We start from the raw sequence: 17223 nt of genomic DNA, 5'->3' as shown, positions 1-17223 counted from the left end.
TGAAATTCATGGGTGTCCCTAAAGAGAGCTTTTATGGAGTCAAAAACCATGAGAAATCTTGTTGTTTAAGAAGTTTTTACAGTAAAAGCAGCACAGAAATGAAAATGCTACATTATAGGCACTAAAACTGAATCAGAAACCACATTTCTCAGAATGGATGTGCATATTGTATATATTCCCTGGTTTTGATGCCACTGCCTTACATACACATGCAGAGTGTATCAGTTTTAAAAGACTATGGGTATTACAAAAAATTGCTCTATAATTTAAGAAGTTCCTTCAACACAACCAATGCCATGTATCTTTTTTGAAGTGAGTGTATCTATTAAAGCTTGGGTATCATCCAGTATGTCATTCCCATAGGTCTGTTCTTTCACAGTGATGACTGCAGTGGAGGACAGGTGTTCTTAAAAGATTGCTTTCTATGGGAGAATAAGTCAAAAGCTATGGATATTTTTTACTTCATCTTTATGAGTGAATTTTTTATTTTAGGAATGGCACTGGACAACAATGATGAGATCTAAAAAGTGTAAACAGCATCTGAACTTAAATGGGAGTTCAACAATTTAGGCTGAACAGTCCAAGATCTCTTAGTTTTTCTTCATAAGATTTGTCCTCCAGGCCCTTAACCATTCTTCTCTGGGCCTTTCATGATTCTCCATGTCTTTTTTGAAGTGTGGTGCCCAGAACTGGACACAGTATTCCAGCTGGGGTCTCACTAATGCTGAGTAGAGAGGGAGTATTGCTTTCTTAGATCTGCTCACAACACATTGGCTCATGCATCCCAATATGCTATTAGCTCTGTTGACTACAGCATTGCACTGGTGCTTCATGTTCATCCTGTGATCAGCCATAACCCCAACGTCCCTTTCAGCCATCATGCTGGCCAGGACATCTCCTCCTAACCTATATTCATGTTGCAGGTTACTTCTCCCCAGATGAAGCACTCTGCATTTATCCCTATTGAACTGCATGCAGTTCTGCTCTGCCTTCTGCTCCAGCTTGTCCAGGTCCACTTGGATCTGAATCCTAACCCCTAGTGTGACTGCTTTTCCCCACAACTTAGTACTGTCTGCAGACTCGGCTAGTGGGCCTTCCACATCCTCATCTAAATCATTGATAAAGATGTTGAACAGCGTGGGGCCAAAAATGGAACCCTGCAGGACACCACTGGCCACCTCCTGTTAAGCATACTCAGATGCCCAGCATAGCCAGGATCACAGCTGGCCCAGCAGGCAGGTAAGTTTCTTTCTACCTGTTTTCTTTATGACTGCCTGGGCTTGGGGGAGGGGGGGCAGATCCAGACCCCACATGTGCAGGAAGAAGTGCAGCAGGGGTAGGGGCAGGGGTGAATGATTCACCCTTGTCCCTGCCCCAGTCCCTGCTGCACTGTGGGAATTGTCTCATTACCTGGCATGGCCAGGGCCCCATTGATGTGAATGGGGCCCCAGCTGGGCTGGGTCCTGTGATAATCAGAGCCCAGCGGCTCCTCCAGAGGTGCAGTGCTGGGGAGCCAAAGGGGGGGATGGGACGTGGCCCCCCAATCTTTGCATGGGGCAAGGGCAGAATGCAGCTGTGAGCTGGGCTCTGTTTGCTTCTTGCCTCTGTGCTTTGCTGCCACCTTTGAAATCAGCATGGCATGGCACCATGAGCCTTGCTGCCTGGACCACCCAGGGGTGGGATGTACATGGCGCTGCACTGCTTTCAAAGGTGGCAGTGAGGCATGGAGACAGGGAGCAGGCAGAGCCCAGCTCTCAGCTGCAGCCCACTCTTGCCCCATGCAAAGATTTGGGGGGCTAACTGTTCTCCACCTTGGCTCCATGGCATCGTCCTGGGGGCTCCGTCCCTAGCCAAGGCTGGTCCTGCTCCAGCCCCTGGTTTTGGGGCCCCTGGGTAGTGTGGGGCTGGGTTCAGTGCAGGGAGGCAGCCAGTGCCGGTGCAGGGCTGGGGGCAGTGGATTTGGGGGGGCCGCTGGCACTGGGCAATGACCCCAGGTGCAGGAGAAAGGGCAGGTATAGTGGGCCCCAACCCTGATCCTGGGCCCAACTCTGCTCTGCTCCCTCACTGTCCCTGCCCGGTGCCAGCTCCAGGCCCACTCCCTCCCTCCCCCTTCTTCTTCCCCTGCAGACTTTCCTGCAGGTGGGGGCAGCACACATGCGCATGCACTTGTGCGCATGCACTCAGCCCCCCCTGCCCCCACAATTTTTTTTTCCCCTCTGCCTATGCCCAGCTACTAACACTCTCTGTTTTTGACCCCTTAGCCAGTTCCCAACCCACCTGACCATGGGCTCTGCCAGCCCACAATCCTCCAGTTTTTTTCTAAGAGCATCATGGGAGACCATATCAAAGGCCTTTTTAAAATCCAAGTATATGGCATCAACCATGTCTCCTTCATCTAAGCAGTTTGTTACTTGATCATAGAAGATGAGGTTGATCAGACATGACCTGTCCCTATGAAACCATGTTGGCTGTCCTTCAGCATCATGCCTTCTGCCAGTCTCTCACCAATGGACTTCTTGATAATTTTAGCTTGTAACAAGGTCACACTGACCACCCTATAGTTTCCTGCATCCTGCCTCCTCCCCTTCTTTTTTGGCACCACATTGGCCCTTTTCCAGTCTTTCAGGTCCTCTCCTGAGCACCATGAGTTTTCAAATACCTTTGACAATGGTCCTGCAATGACTCCAGCCAATTCCCGCAGCAGTCTCGGGTGTAGTCCATCCATTCCTGCTGACTTGAAGACATTCAGCTGCTCTAAGTGCTCCCTTACCAGTTCAACATTGACCATTGTTTGGCAATTGCCCTCACACTCCCTAACTGCATCTGTCTAGTATCTGACCAGGTGGACAACTACCACTTGCATGCATGGACACCAATGCAAAGTATTCATTAAAGAGTTCAGCTTTCTCCTGACTCTCTGTTATTAGCTGTCTCACCCCATTCTGCAAGGGCTCCACATTTCCCTTGATCTTTCTCATGCTCCTTATGTACCTACAAAAGGACGTATTGTCCTTGATTTTAGTCATGAACCTGATCTCGGTTGCCACCCTTGCCTTCCTTATCCTCTCCCTACAAATACAGGCTATAATTATGTATTCCTCCTTGGGTGACTGCCTCTTGTTTCCACTCTCTTCAAGCCTCCTTTTTTTTTTTCTTTTTCTTTTCTCTTTGACTCCTCTAGTAATCCAAGAGAGCTTCCTGGCCCTTTTACCACCTTTTCTGCATACAGAAATAAACCTTTTCTTCACTCTGAGGTTCATTCTTTTGAGGAATGACCACCCTTACTGAACTCTGTTCCTCTCCAGTCCCTCTTCCCATAGGGTCTTACTATTTTCCTAAGCTCATTGAAGCCAGCCATCCTGAAGTGAAGCACCTCTGGCCTACTGGCTTACTTCCCTGCCCTATGTTGGATAGTGAATTCTATCATCCCATGATCACAATCTCTCAGATTACCTTCAATCCTCAGATCCCCCACCAGGTCATCACCTTTCGCTAGAACTAAATCCAATAGAACGTTCCCCTTGGTTGGGCCATTCACCTCCTGTACTAAATAAAGTTCTTCCATGCAGGTCAAAAGCCTACATGACCAGTCAGATCTGGCCAAGTGCTCAGCAGATGTCAGGGTAATTGAAGTCACCCATGACAATCATATCCCTTGAATGTGCAGCCTCCATCAGTTCTCTGAATATATTCTAATCCCTTGAGTACAGGCCTAGAGAATGTTTCTTTGTTACTACATCAAAATAAATATCACAATTTCCATCTAATGGGAAATTTCTGATATTTCAAAGTATGTTTCCATTTGAGATTAGAATTAACATTTGAATATTTTGCAGAATGATAGTTTCAAAAGTGTTGATTTTTTCACTTTCTCTCTCTTTTTTGGAATGTGGGAACAGTCTTTTCCCCAATAATTTTGGGAGATAAAATATTTTGGAATATTCAAATTGAGACATTTAATTTTGAGTCAGATGGATATTAAAATACACCCAACAAGGTTAAAGGTTGTCTCCAATAGTATTCTCATTCCTCATAAGCTTTCTTTTCCATATGGGCTGGATTCCCTGAGGAAGCTACCTCTTCTCTGATGAATCTGGCAGGCATGTGATTTCCATCATGTAGCACATGAATCAGACTGAAGGGTCTTTGAATGAGCCTGTGGTGCATCAAAAGCTATGTCAGCTGGCCAAGTAGCTCAGCCCACTGGGGAAAAAATGAGGATAAGAAGCATCCAAACTAGCAAGAGGCACCTGTAGGCAAATGCAGTTTAAATGTTAAATTGACTCAAAGGGTTCCCTTCAGGGTTAAGAATGTCAAACCACCTAGAATCTAAATATTTTGCTTTGAATTTTTCACCCCAAACAGCAGTTTAAACATTGTTGGTGGCAACACACAATTTCTTCATCTGGAAAATTTTTTTAGTAGAAATTGTATTTTTTCTGTTGAAACCATTTCTGTGCACATGAGAGAAGACAACACAGCACAGAATACAACTGAATAGCAATCTGTTGGTACTGCTTTTGGTTACCCAACTTGAAGCTTCCAAATCTTGACAGCCAAAATCACTTGCCACTTGAGAATTTAGGGAAAAATATTTACATACAAATTATTTGTTTGGCATTATAAATCTTCAGAAGTAAAAGAATGAAGCATTTGGGGTGCTGATTTTTTTTTAATGAAAAGTTCTTGCCAGTTGGCTGACTTACCAATTGGGGTAGACAAAAGTAGAGAAGACCTGATACCAAAGCTACCAGAGAGAGTCCATGCAAAAATATGTGCTTCAACATGGATATAACCCAAAAGTTCTAATTAAAACAATTGCCTTGTTATAGATAATGGTGAGATCATAGCTAGTGTTTTAGAGTAAAATTCCTAAAATGTCACTGTTCCACTAGAATCATGCTGAAGCTTTTTTGTTGCTTGCCCTTTTAAGTTGGTGCCAAAGGCCAACATAGCTACAAACTAATTCTGCATTACAGTCAGATTTTAAAATTTAAAAAAACGTTCTTCCTTGTGCATCTGTTCACATACTCTGCTTTTAACCTTCATTTTTCTTCTTACAGTAGGAGAAGGTGTGTTAGTTTTGAATGTGAGGAGCTTTTTACTGGGATAATTAAATTCCACTGAGCTCTCTTTCTGATAGAAACTGTAAAGAGTTTTCATCTAGATGAGCTTCTTATAATAGGAATAGAAGCTCCTGAGGAAATAAAGATAAACTTCTGGTACCCTCCCAAGAGCTTCTTATTCTTCCTACATCCTCTGTGTTCACTGACTGAAAAAATGCTGCCTCACACAGGGTTTTTGTGTGAGATATAGCCATCCTGAGCGTAGAAAATGGCATTCTGTTCTGAACATCTATATGAGTCTACCTGTTTCATGCCCTTTAACAAGGCCTGTATAGCTTGTCATACCAGCCGTATCTTTTTAAATTGAATTGAATTGAAATTTATTCCCAAGTTAAATCCTATATGAGGTTCAGAACATGCCTATACCATTGCTATTATCAAGCAATCATAGCTATTGAATTTTGATTCACCAATTATCTATACCAGTGATTCTCAGCCCTGGGGTATCCTGGGATCCTTTTAGAGGTGCCATGGTGTGCGATGCAAAGTTAGTGCTGTTAGGTCTGTTAGGTGTGCAAAGATGATTCACGAGATAAACCGAGAGATTTTAAACAGGAATTCATAGTGTTAAAAACCTTCTAACCTGGTCTTCCTGAGTTCTTTGGAACAGAATAATTGCTCTATTATTTTTTCTAGTAAAAAAATGACTGAAAAGTAAGAGTTGACGTTTTTTTTTGGGGGGGGGGTTAGCGCATAACAAGCATGTTGAGCCAAAAGAGAGGTGCCTTGAATCTAAAAAGTTTGACGGCACTGAGCTGTACCCTTCTCATATTATGTCATGCTCTGGTGGAGCTCTGAGTTATGCTGGAATCTGCTGAGTATACTTGTGCTCTTCCCTTCACTTGCTTCTCTTGAAGTCCTGCAGTATATGTTTCATAGTGTTTGCAGAAGGGTACTGTTATATGAGTCTGCCCAAAACAATCTTGCCATTCCTCAGCAGAGGGCTGACTCTTTCCTTTATAACTATCTGGGCACCACGCAACTGCCTGTACTCCACATGGAGTAACTTAGAACAGAGACCATCTGTGGATGCTCTAGCCAATCTTAAATAGACAGGGCAGCCAGGTGGCCAGCCAAGCACAGTAGGATTTTAATTGTTTGGTGCTAGGGATAGGCTCAGGAGCATGACTTGAGAGAAGTATGGTGAATAAACATTTTAATTGATGGGTCTCCCAGAGGTTTGAGCATTCACTGGTTTTCAAAGCAATGTCACCAACATATGAACAATCAGGGGTAAAAGCCCAAGACAATGATTCCAAGTCTGTGTCTGCCCCCATTGCACTCCTTTATTATAGGACGTTGAGCTTCTAAACAATATCTCAAGCAACAAAACACTTATCATCCTCAGTACAACCCCTAACTTTAGTATGAAGAATGGTGGAAGGGAAGGATAACACTGAGGGCAAAAGGGAACCCCTGACACTGCCTTCAAAGGCTCATAGAACAATGTGTCCATGGAAGAAGAAACAATAGCCCTGGAACTGGTTAGAGAACATTGTCAGGAGATGTTTCAGGCTGACAGAGGCACAAATAAGGCAGTCCTTCAGCCAGTTAAGTACTGCTCACCATTTAAATAATAGGTTGTTCTAGGGGTGGCAAGTGCTTTCCTGGAAGGTGTCCACGTTGTGCAATATGAAGAACATTGCAGCTGCTGGAAAGGATTGTACTATTTATGGCAGAAATGAAATTGAGCAACAAACTTCATGGGGTTTGCCTAGTGTGTCTTACCCCGCTGTCATGGTTTTATGCTTCCCGAACTCCTTAAAGGAGACAATGGACTATAGATACATTTGTTCATGAGCACATCCCATATTGTTTGGTCTTCAGAGAGATTTTGATCTAGCAGCAGTGCACACACACATGTTCCAAAGAAAGGTTTTCAGGGTGCTAACATGTGTCTCTCCTTCCCCTCCTCCCACTCCCAAGCAAGTCTTAATTCCTTCTAACAGTAGGAAATGTGACATGAATGACCATGCCCCTTGGATCATCATGCCAACAACACATTGGGGTAAGGGACCTTTTTTGAAAGGTTTCTCGGTCTGGGCAACTTTGGGAAATTAAACTCATCCTCATGTGAGCAGCTGATTTCCAGAAATACATATACAAAGCTCATTAGCTTTTAGTGAGGGTTGGATTCCTAAGAGTTTTATAGGGCTTTTAAAATCCCAGCCTCAGTGATGACGGAAATGAGAAATTCCTCTCACCCTTAGAGCTGGCACCACAAAGCCACTACTGACAGGGTTATTTTGGAATATTTATACTATACACTCAAAGCCTGTGGAGAAATAGATGAGAGTTTCCAGGCGTGCCGGTTTGGTACCTTTCACATTAACTAACGCACTTTGAGCTTTCAAATAGGAACCATGAACTATATGCAGTGTTCTAGTTTCCCAATAGTTAATGGAAGATTTGCTGCAAAGGAGGTCAAGTAAATAGTTCACTGGATTTCTAACTGATCTTGCACATGAAAAACTCTGATTCCTATTAGTGGCAAAGCTATTCTCACCGGAGTTGTTTTTAAAAAAGGTGGAAAATTCTAATTAAAAGAATAAAACAGAGAACTTCATAGAAGCCATATCTCTAGAGGTATGATAACATAACATAAATGTGTAGATAATGCATTCTGGTTTAAATATTGTAAAATACAATAGGTTGTTAATCTTTCTACTTCCTGAATGAGAAATCCAATTTAATTAAGTTTTAGGTTTTAGTTTACTGGTCTTCCACTAACTTGGATTCTTACTGAAGTTGGTCACTCACTCTGATTTTGAATCCTTTATTTTTAAACATCTTGCTTACAGGAACACCGCATTGATTATCAGAAACATTTGCAGGAAATGAGAGGGGATTTTTCTCAGGACGTGCAGGCTGTTTTTCAAACTAATGAAATCTTGAAATTTTCCAAATAGTGCTCAGGAAAATGTCAATGAAAGGAAGAGTAAGTGAACTGCTGACTTTGGTCTTATTGAATGTGGATAAAATCAGTTTGATCTGCCCCTGTACATTATATGATTAAACAGAAGCTGGCTTTAACACCTACAAAACAGTAGAATGTCAATTCCAGTGGTACACTTTTCCATGCTTTAAAAAGAACTGATGGTTATTTAATTGTAGGGTTAAGTTCACCAGTATCTTTTTAGATTCTACAAGGTTTTTTGAACATTCATTATGAGATGCTGAGCACCTTCATCTTTCATTATGTCATTTGGAGTTGCACATATTTCAGCAGTTTTTTAGGCTTTAAACCCTCCAATCATGGCACGATATTTAGTTTCATATTTGGAGCAGGAGTTGGGTTGGGCAGGGAAGGGCTCAAAATTCAGTAAAAAAACAAATCTGTTGAGGTTTGATTTGCCTTTATCAGACATTCAGAATATAGCATTTTAAATAGTGTTCACTTAAAGTATGTACCAAGGAAGAGTGAGAAGATGGGTACATGATAGCGGAAAGGATATAAAATACCACTGATCTTGAGTAGTTGGCAGTGTTACACATACATGAGTTTGAACACAGATAACGGTTGCATACAAGTGTTCAAATCAACTAGTTAAGGTTTGCCAGTCTACTCTAAATCAGTTAAAAATCCAGTAGCTGAAACCTATACAAGTGTGCAGTTGGCTGTCTGCAGAGCATGCGATACTGAAAGCATACAACCAGGGAGACCCAAAGCATGCATCCCAGTGAGATCCCTTCAAACCCTAATTTTCTACGATTGTATGCTTTGCAGGCTCCTGTGTCAACTTGGATGCAAGTGACAGCAACTATGGGCACAGTGATGAGGAATGGAAAACTACTGAAAGGAGTGTATATGTGTCAGGTCAGGATGACGGGGAGATGTTCTCGCCTGGCCTTCACCCACATCACAACACGGCAGCCTTCAGGATGAGCTTATCAGGAGACAGCTTGAGAAAACTCGCTTGGCCCTGCCAGACACCGAGATGAGTTGCTGTCAGACTGCTAAGAGCCTGTTGTGAGGTGGATTGACCTGTATGTGATTTATCAGTATATAAAGCAGCCTGTTTTTTACTCTTGTTGAGCATCAGCCGCCTCTTGCTGATCTCTCGTGGCCATGCAAAATAAATCGCTTCTGTTAGCCAAACAGTGATCCTGTCTGAATTTCTACCTCAACAGGTCAAGATGATGTTTTCCCTCCACACAACAAACTCTCCCTACTTTACAGCTGTCCATCTGTCAGACAGCAGATGCAGAACAGATCTGTTGTTTCTCAATTCTGTCAGTTTTCCTTTAAGCAGCCTAATGGATCTGTATCTCTGTAGCACCAGGTATGGGATCCAGCACAGGTTGAAAAATCTTCCCTCATAAGCTCTGACCCTTAGATTATGGTCCCGGGGGAGGAGTCTGAGAAGGGCAGGTCAGCCTGGCTGGTTCAGACTGGGTCAGGGGCCTCAGTCCCAGTTGCAGCAGGATCCACAGTTTGGGTACAGGATGGGGCCTGGGTCTGGTGGAAGAGTCCAGTGAAGCAGGACCCGAATTTTCCAGATCCTGCCCCTCTGGTACCCAAACAGTTTGTATCCTGAATCCTGAGAGCAGGAATCCCACTAAAGCTCCCACTCACCTCCTCCCAAAACATGGCCCAAGCTGTTGAGGTAGGGTTTGTGGGGAATGGTTTGGGGAGTCTGGGGACTCCCCAGTGCTGTTCATCTGAGGTTTCATGTACACTCCATAAAAATGAACATGGGTCATGGAATTTTTATGCCATTTTGAGGGCTTTTTCCTGATCAATATTTTTGTGTTGGTCTCATGAAGTGCCAAGTTTGTTTAACTCCCCACCTGCTGTGACTTTTCTGTCCCTCAGTTAGATTGTTAGAAGGGAACTACAACATATGGTGCCAAGACTGGAGGCTTACCTAGCAAGTGCATTCTTGATAATGAATAATAATCACCAAGGCATTTTAAAAGCATGTATTTAGCATACACACAAGTGAAAATCTATTCCTTATAGTACTACTTTGGAAGCACTTTGCTTGTTTAAACATACCATTGGGAGAAGAAATCTATTTTTGATTAAGTTTTAAGCTCTTTAAGGAGAAGCTTCTTGGTTTTTTAGTCTTATCACACTGGTGGGAAATGGGAAATCTTCTCCAGCACTTTGTTACAAAGGTTGTTTTTAGATGTTTTCTACTCCCCCTTCATGCTCCCTGCCCAAAAGACACATGCACACAGAACAGAACCCCCCCACAACTGAAACAGAAAATCATTTAAAAGAAAGGAAAAGCGTATTTTATTTAATATAAAATAAGAATACCACTAATTGAATGGTTTAGGGTTTTTTCTTAACTGATTGCAAATTTTAAAAATACATATTTTTAAGTCCCAGAACGATACTTTTACAATGAGGAATCCCTCGGTCAGTATGATGCCCCATTTAAATCAACAGTCCTATTCAGTGACTCCCAAACTAGAGAGGAAACTTAGCTATCATAACCTGGTCCTAAATGATTGATGGTGGGGAGGGGGAGCATTCTAATAGAATTTTCCCCTTGTGTATCTCTTAAATAGTTACAATTGCTTTTCTCCATTATTTGCCTGATTGAAAGAGACCTAGAGGCTGTGTTCGTGGCTGATTGCAGTTCCTGATTGATAGGGAGAAGGACAGACTGCTATTAATATTTTAATTCAACTCTGTCTTTTTTAAAAGAAAATATGCATGAAGAATGCTGATTGTTTCTAAATAAATAGTCAGTTTTTTTTATTGTAAGGTTGAATGCTTTTTTAAAAAAAATAACATTACCATTTTTTCTACACCCCAAAAGCTTTACAGAGTAAAATACAATCAGGTAGACATAAAATAGTTTGGGGAAAATATCATATGTTGAATATATTAGGAACTATTTTAAAATTAGAGAGATTAACAGGACCAAGCAAAACAAATTGAATCTCCAACAAGCCAAGATAGGAGTCCAAAAGAGGACCTACAATATGAAGAACAGATAGCGGGAAGACAAGGTGGAGGAGATTCAACATATCACTGACAACCATGAATGAATGTTTTTTTCAGTGACACCAAAGCCACCTACAGTCTGAACACTCAGGAAGCACACCTCTTGAGACCTAAGGATGGAGGAGACCTGATCAAGGAAAGGGGAGATATCAACACCTGTTGGAAGGAACATTTTGCAGTCCTTCTTAGTAGAGACTCTGTTGTTGATTACAGTGTTCTCAACTCCATCCTCAGACACCCAATCAGATATGACCTTAGAATCCCTCCAACCCTTAATGAGATGAGGAAAGCCATCAAGCAGATGAAGAATGATAAGGCAACTGGAGCTGATGAAATCCCCACTGAAAACTTCAAGCAGAGGGGAGAGGAGCTTACATTATGGCTTCATCCTCTGACCTTAAGGGTTTGGAAATCCCAGAAGACCTCAGGGATACCATGACTGACAATTTCCAAGAAAGCAGATTGTAAGCCCAGAGCCTGCCGAAGGTAAGACTGGGGGTGAGGGGCTCAGAGCCACAGACTAGGGCACCAGGAGCCTGAGGTCCTGGTACAGTGGACCTTGGGGAGGCCTCAGTCTAGACAAAGACTTACCAGCCTGAAATCCATTTTTGCCTTCTAGGAGTATCCCTCCCCCCCATGAGATACTAACATCAAGGCATTGCAGATGAGATAGTTTGGGCAAACCCTGAGAGGCTGGGGAGGAAGGGTCCAGGTGGTAGCCTAGAGAAGAAATCTTCCTGCTCCAGTGTGGAGAGTGTTACATTACCTTTTTTTTACAAGCTCTAAACATTATAAAGTGATACAGGAGGATTTATGGGTGTGAAAATAAGAAAAAATTTCATTTGGATCCTTTTCAGGGAGATGAATTAATCTTACCATTAAACTTCAAACTTCACTCAGATATATCAGGGCATGTTAGATCTGGGACAGATGATAACACTTAAAGTTGGCTTCCTGATTGGAACTTACCATTCCTAGCATCCCTTCTGATTTTAATTGTGGTAACTTTGTGGGAAGGAATTTGTGAATAAAAAGTGTGTAAATCTGGAATGGCATATGCTTCGTGATGTTGGTCTTCAACATGTCTTACAGGTTACTCAGACTGATGAGGTTGGTGAAGGTTTTTTGACTTTACTCTGCAATTTATAACATCTGTTTTTATTGCTAAACATGAATTCAGGATTAATGAGGATGTAGCACGTGCTTTCTCTCAGATACAGGCAGGCAGTTTTCAAGATATGGCACCTGAAAAGATATGGCCCTTTTGAAACTTTGGCACATGGCAACTCTTGCATTATGATAGACATTACTAATACTAGAAACATCAAGGATTTATGAGAGGAGACTTGAAGGCATGTCTACACTTCAGACTTTCCATGCTGGGCAGTGGTGTGTGAGCGCCGGGCCTTGAACACTCAATCCCATGTAGCCCTGGCTCAAGCACTGGGTGGTATGCACCTTGTAAATTTCTGCAAATCACCAAGTAGGTGTTCCCTCTGCAGGTAGTCTTCCCCTATCTTGCCTGCCACTACTTTGAATGTTCCTCAGTGGGGGGGTTGGCTACCTGGGGATCTTCTGCGGCATACAGTCTACCCGACGGTCACCCACGGGGCTCCGCCACCTCCTCACCCTGTCCTTATGCCACCTTGATGGATTGCTTGATCTTTGTGACTATGTGCCTCTTCTTACATCCATGAGGAGACTCTTGAGTTCCTTCCCATCCGGGATGTCAGCCACTGAGGCTGATTTCCTTAATCTGCCCTGGCTGTCCAAATTTGGGATCTCACTCATTGAACCTGTACTCACCTAGGGTGCACTCTAGCCATAAGGCCTTAATCCGATGTGAAGCCCTACAGACCTTACCCTATCTATTCTACTTCTAAGAGCAGCTCCTGACTCTCAACCCCTTCACAGCGGGGAAACACAAAAGAAAAACATGAAAGAAAAGCACGTAACAACACGGCTGTTATATTGCTAGGACTCAGGGCAACTCTCTCCCTTGGTCCCTTGCACCAGGGCACCATGTACCGAGTTTCCTGTGATCCAGGCAAGTGCCGACCTCCATTCAGGGTCACGTGCTTGTGGCCTCCTGTTTGGGTCATCTCTTTCCTCTCTTTCCACTTCCTTGGTGAGCCCGGTGTTGCCCCTCTCTCCCTTCTGGAGTGTCCCAATCAGGGTGTCTTGCCTTTCTGTGTCCCTTCTTGCTGCTTCTGCCAGGACCATCCCGGCGGGGAGCATTTCTCCTCCTTCCCACTGTTCCCAGTACTCTCACCTGTTGCGGTGAGTGTCTTCACACGCCCTTTGCTGCCTCCCCTGGTGCTGCCACACTCACAGGTTGTAGGGGCTGCTTCTAGCTCACCTCCAGTGTTAGCAGTTTGATCCTTGCCACTGTTGCCACTGCTGGCATCTGGAGCCTCTTCTGTCTCCTCTGCTGCTGCTCCTTCCCTGAGAGAATCCTGGTGTGAGTCCAATGTCCCCACACTCCCCGGGTCCACACTTTCATTCCTCTTTCCTTCTCCGCTGGCCATTTTTATTACTGTACTCGCCTAGGGGCATGGAGAAGGTGTCAAAGATGGCTATCTCATTTAGATGTTGATAGTCTACACATAGCCTTGAGGTGCCATCAGTTTTGGTATGGGCACAAGAGAGCTTCGCCAAGGGCACCGCGATGGTTGTATAATCCCTAGGGTCAACATCCTTTCAATATCCTTGCATATTTCTCCCATAAGATGGTGCAGGATCGATCATCCTTGTACCCATCTGAGTTCTTCTGTAAATATGTCCTTGAACTCCATAAGAAGGGCTCGTGCTTCCCTCTTTTGGACTGCTGTCAAATTTTCTCTGATGAAGACCTGTTCCAGCTCTCCTGCTGCTGCAGTGTCCAGGTCCCCCTTTGGGGTCCCAAGTCCTCTGATCCTTCTTCTACAAAGGCGACCCAGCCCCCAGGTTGGTGCCACTCCCACAGGAGGTTAACGTGATAGATTTGCCTCATACGAAGGTGACCAGGGCAATGCACTTCGTAATCTACTGGGCTGACTTTCTTTAGTATCTCAAAAGGTCCCTGCCACTGCATTAGTACTTACTGGAAGACATAGGCAATAAGACCAGCACCTTTTGTCTGGGTTTGAACTCCCGTTCCTTGGTATGGGTATCCTTTTGGACCTGTTGGGCCTGCCTCATATTACTTGTGGCCAGTTCCCTGGCTAGTTGGGCTTGGTGTTGAAACACTTGCAGATAAGCAGAGGGATCCTGGCTTGTCATGGGATTGCATTCCCACTCCTCCCTGAGAATTTGTAACAAGCCTCTCAGGTGATGACCCAATACCAATTGAAAGGGTGAATACTTCAGTGATACTGGAGGGGTGTCCCAAAGAACAGAGAAGACCAACAGGAGAATTAGGTTCCACTTCTGAGGGTCCCCTTGTATGTATCTATGCAGTATCTGTTTTATGGACCCATTCAGCCTTTCCACCAACCCATTTGTCTGGGGGTGATACATGGATGTGCGGAGTTGCTTTATCCTCAACATTTGGCACACTCCCTGTAACACCCCCAACATGAAATAGCGGCCTTGCTCCGTCAAGATCTCATGTGGGATTCCCATTCGTGCTATCCCTTTGACCAGCTCCTCAGTGATCCTAGGGGCTGTTACTGCTCTTAGTGGGACCGCGTTGGGATACCACATGGCATAATCTACAAACACCAAGATGTATTGATGTCTCGCACTACTGCGAGGCAGTGTTCCAATTATGCCCATCACAATCCTTGAGAAGGGCAGGTTGATCATGGGCATAGGCTGCAGAGGGGCTCTTGGGAGCTGTTCCTCCCTTGCTTTTTGGCACTCGGGACATGCGGCGCATTGGCAAACTATGTCCTCCCCTAAGCCTGGACAAAAAACCCGTCAGGATATCGTGGCAATTGTCCTGTCCTGCTCCATATGCCCCCGGTAGGGTTGGAATGGACTAGTTGCCAGACCACCCACCAGAAGAAAGAAGGTACTGCAATCTGTACTCTATCTACCTCCTCTGTCCTGCCAGGATGAACTCAGTACAAGAGATGTTGCTTTACCTTGACTCAAGATGAGGTGGCTGCGGTGGGTGTCTGCAGACGAGCTAAGTCTTCTGCCACTAAGGCTCATAGTTCTTGCAATCTGACGTCCTCTTCTTGGGCTTCCCTGAACTGTCAGCTGCTGGAGATGTCCTACAGGTCTAGTACCTTGGTCTCATCACTTGGTCCTCCCTTCCCTTCGGGTTCTCCCAACCATCCTTCTCATACCTTTAAGGTTCTTCGTGCCGTCTCAACATCCCTTATCCTCTCCAGGGTGTCATACAAGGGGGTCCAGTCTTGCCCCAACAGCATGTCACATGCTAGATGAGGGGCAAGGCTGACCAGTAATTCCCCTTGGTGTTCCATGACATGGAGGTTGGACCACTGCCACCGTATCAACTGAGTCTCACCGTGAAGGCATGAAAACCTCACCAGGCTGGCCTGGTGGTTAGAGCTGTTTGTTATGAAGTTGGCTCTTACTAATGACTGCGTGCACCTGGAGTCTAATACAGCCCCAACTGGGCATCCTTCGACTCAAGCTCATGCCACCAGTCATCCCCATACAGCGCCTTCTCCCCCCGACCCAAAACTGCAGTCCATGGGCTCCATCTTGTCAAAGATCAAAGTCTTTGATTTCAGATGCCGATGGCAACAGGTCAGATGGCAAAAGGTCAGAAGCTAACACAACAAACTCTGTAATTGTAATTTATCCCTCTGTATTAACAGTGCTGCATATACACACCCCTATCTGTGCCTCATTTCAAATCGCTTGAGCTTCTCATATGAGAGAGAGAAACTGACCTTGACAGCCCAGCACAAAAGATAAAGTACCTATAGTAACGAGATTAGCTGACTTTAGTAAAGTTGTAAAATTAAATAATATACTATGCGTGCCATCCTGTGACCAAACAGGACCAGTACCACTCAAGTAAAAATAACCCCCCTTTTTTCTGAAACCTGAGCAAACAAAGAAAGCATGAGTGCCAACTCATTAATTATTTATGGCTAGCGTATAGTAATTGGTCACCTTTGGCAAATATAACTTTGAAAGAACTTCCGCCCAAAGCAGAGAACTGTGTATACACTCAAGAAGAACAGATCATGCATGAATATTTCTCTCTGCCTACGTATATTTTTTTTGGCATACCCCCGTCTTGCTGGCCCATTTATCTCTCTATCTCTGATGTTATCTCTCTTATCAAGAGCTCCCGGTAATCTGCAGACTGCAACGGCTTATGTGAATCGCTCGGAGTCTGTAACAAGCAACTCTCTTACCCACCCTGTAAATGCTGGGTAACATGATATCTGCATGCTGTAACTGAATAAATCAACCCCTCTGCCTACGCTGCAGCACATCAGTAGCATAAGTAAAATAAACTTTCTGTATAACCAATACGCTGTGTTTAAATCCTCCTGACTCCTGCTCACCGTTATCACCCACCTGTCTGGTTATAAATCCCACTCCTCGCGCCAAGCCGGTCGTGCCGACCCAGGCTCGCAGGTCAAGGGTGCACCGGCATTAGGGGCACGACATGGCATCATGAACAGGATCCAGGGGAGGTGAAATGGAGTCAGAGTTAATACGTCACTGTCCATAGCATGCTGGAGACCGTGATTGTGCGAACTCAAATGATCTATGGGCGCACATTATTTACCACCAAGCAGATGGTCTCATTAACCCATTGATCACCGGGTATGTGTCTCTCATCGGAGACAAGGGAGGCAAGGAGTGGGCCATTCAATTGGTGCCAAGCTCCTTCGGATGCGTTATGAGCCGAGATGGAGTCACCTTTTGGTGCAGAGACGAGGTCGGGAACTTGTCTCTGGTGTGAGTAAAACCTGACAGCGTGGTGAACCCAACACTCACCCAAGAATTTGCTCACTGCATCCGCCATGTACGGGAAGGGGGAGAGGGCACCCCACCCGACAAGTTTAACTGCCCCAACTTGCCATCCGACTCACGCGGGCACGAACTGCTGACACAGCTCCGTGAGGCCCTAGAATCAGAGAGCCATACGGTGACAAAGTGGACTGGTCCCAAATGGGACAAAGGAAAGATGTTTAATGTTTTATTCTGTACTGTGCCTAT

At 44.5% G+C, this 17223-nt stretch overlaps 1 long non-coding RNA gene across 1 annotated transcript in view; it reads left to right on the top strand.

The window, feature by feature from the left end:
- The window catches only part of LOC149864378 (uncharacterized), a 150083-nt gene extending 140868 nt beyond the window's left edge, over window positions 1-9215 (top strand). The window contains exon 3 of the long non-coding RNA XR_016442667.1: window positions 8854-9215. This is a non-coding gene — a long non-coding RNA (uncharacterized LOC149864378). The remainder of the gene's footprint in view (window positions 1-8853) is intronic.
- Window positions 9216-17223: the final 8008 nt, after the last annotated feature.

Source organism: Crocodylus siamensis, chromosome 5 (genome assembly GCF_052110815.1).
Source record: "Crocodylus siamensis isolate JL-2025a chromosome 5, ASM5211081v1, whole genome shotgun sequence".
Classification (NCBI taxonomy): Eukaryota; Metazoa; Chordata; order Crocodylia; family Crocodylidae; genus Crocodylus; species Crocodylus siamensis.
Note: the sequence above shows the minus strand (reverse complement) of the source record. Positions and strands in the feature narration are given on the sequence as shown.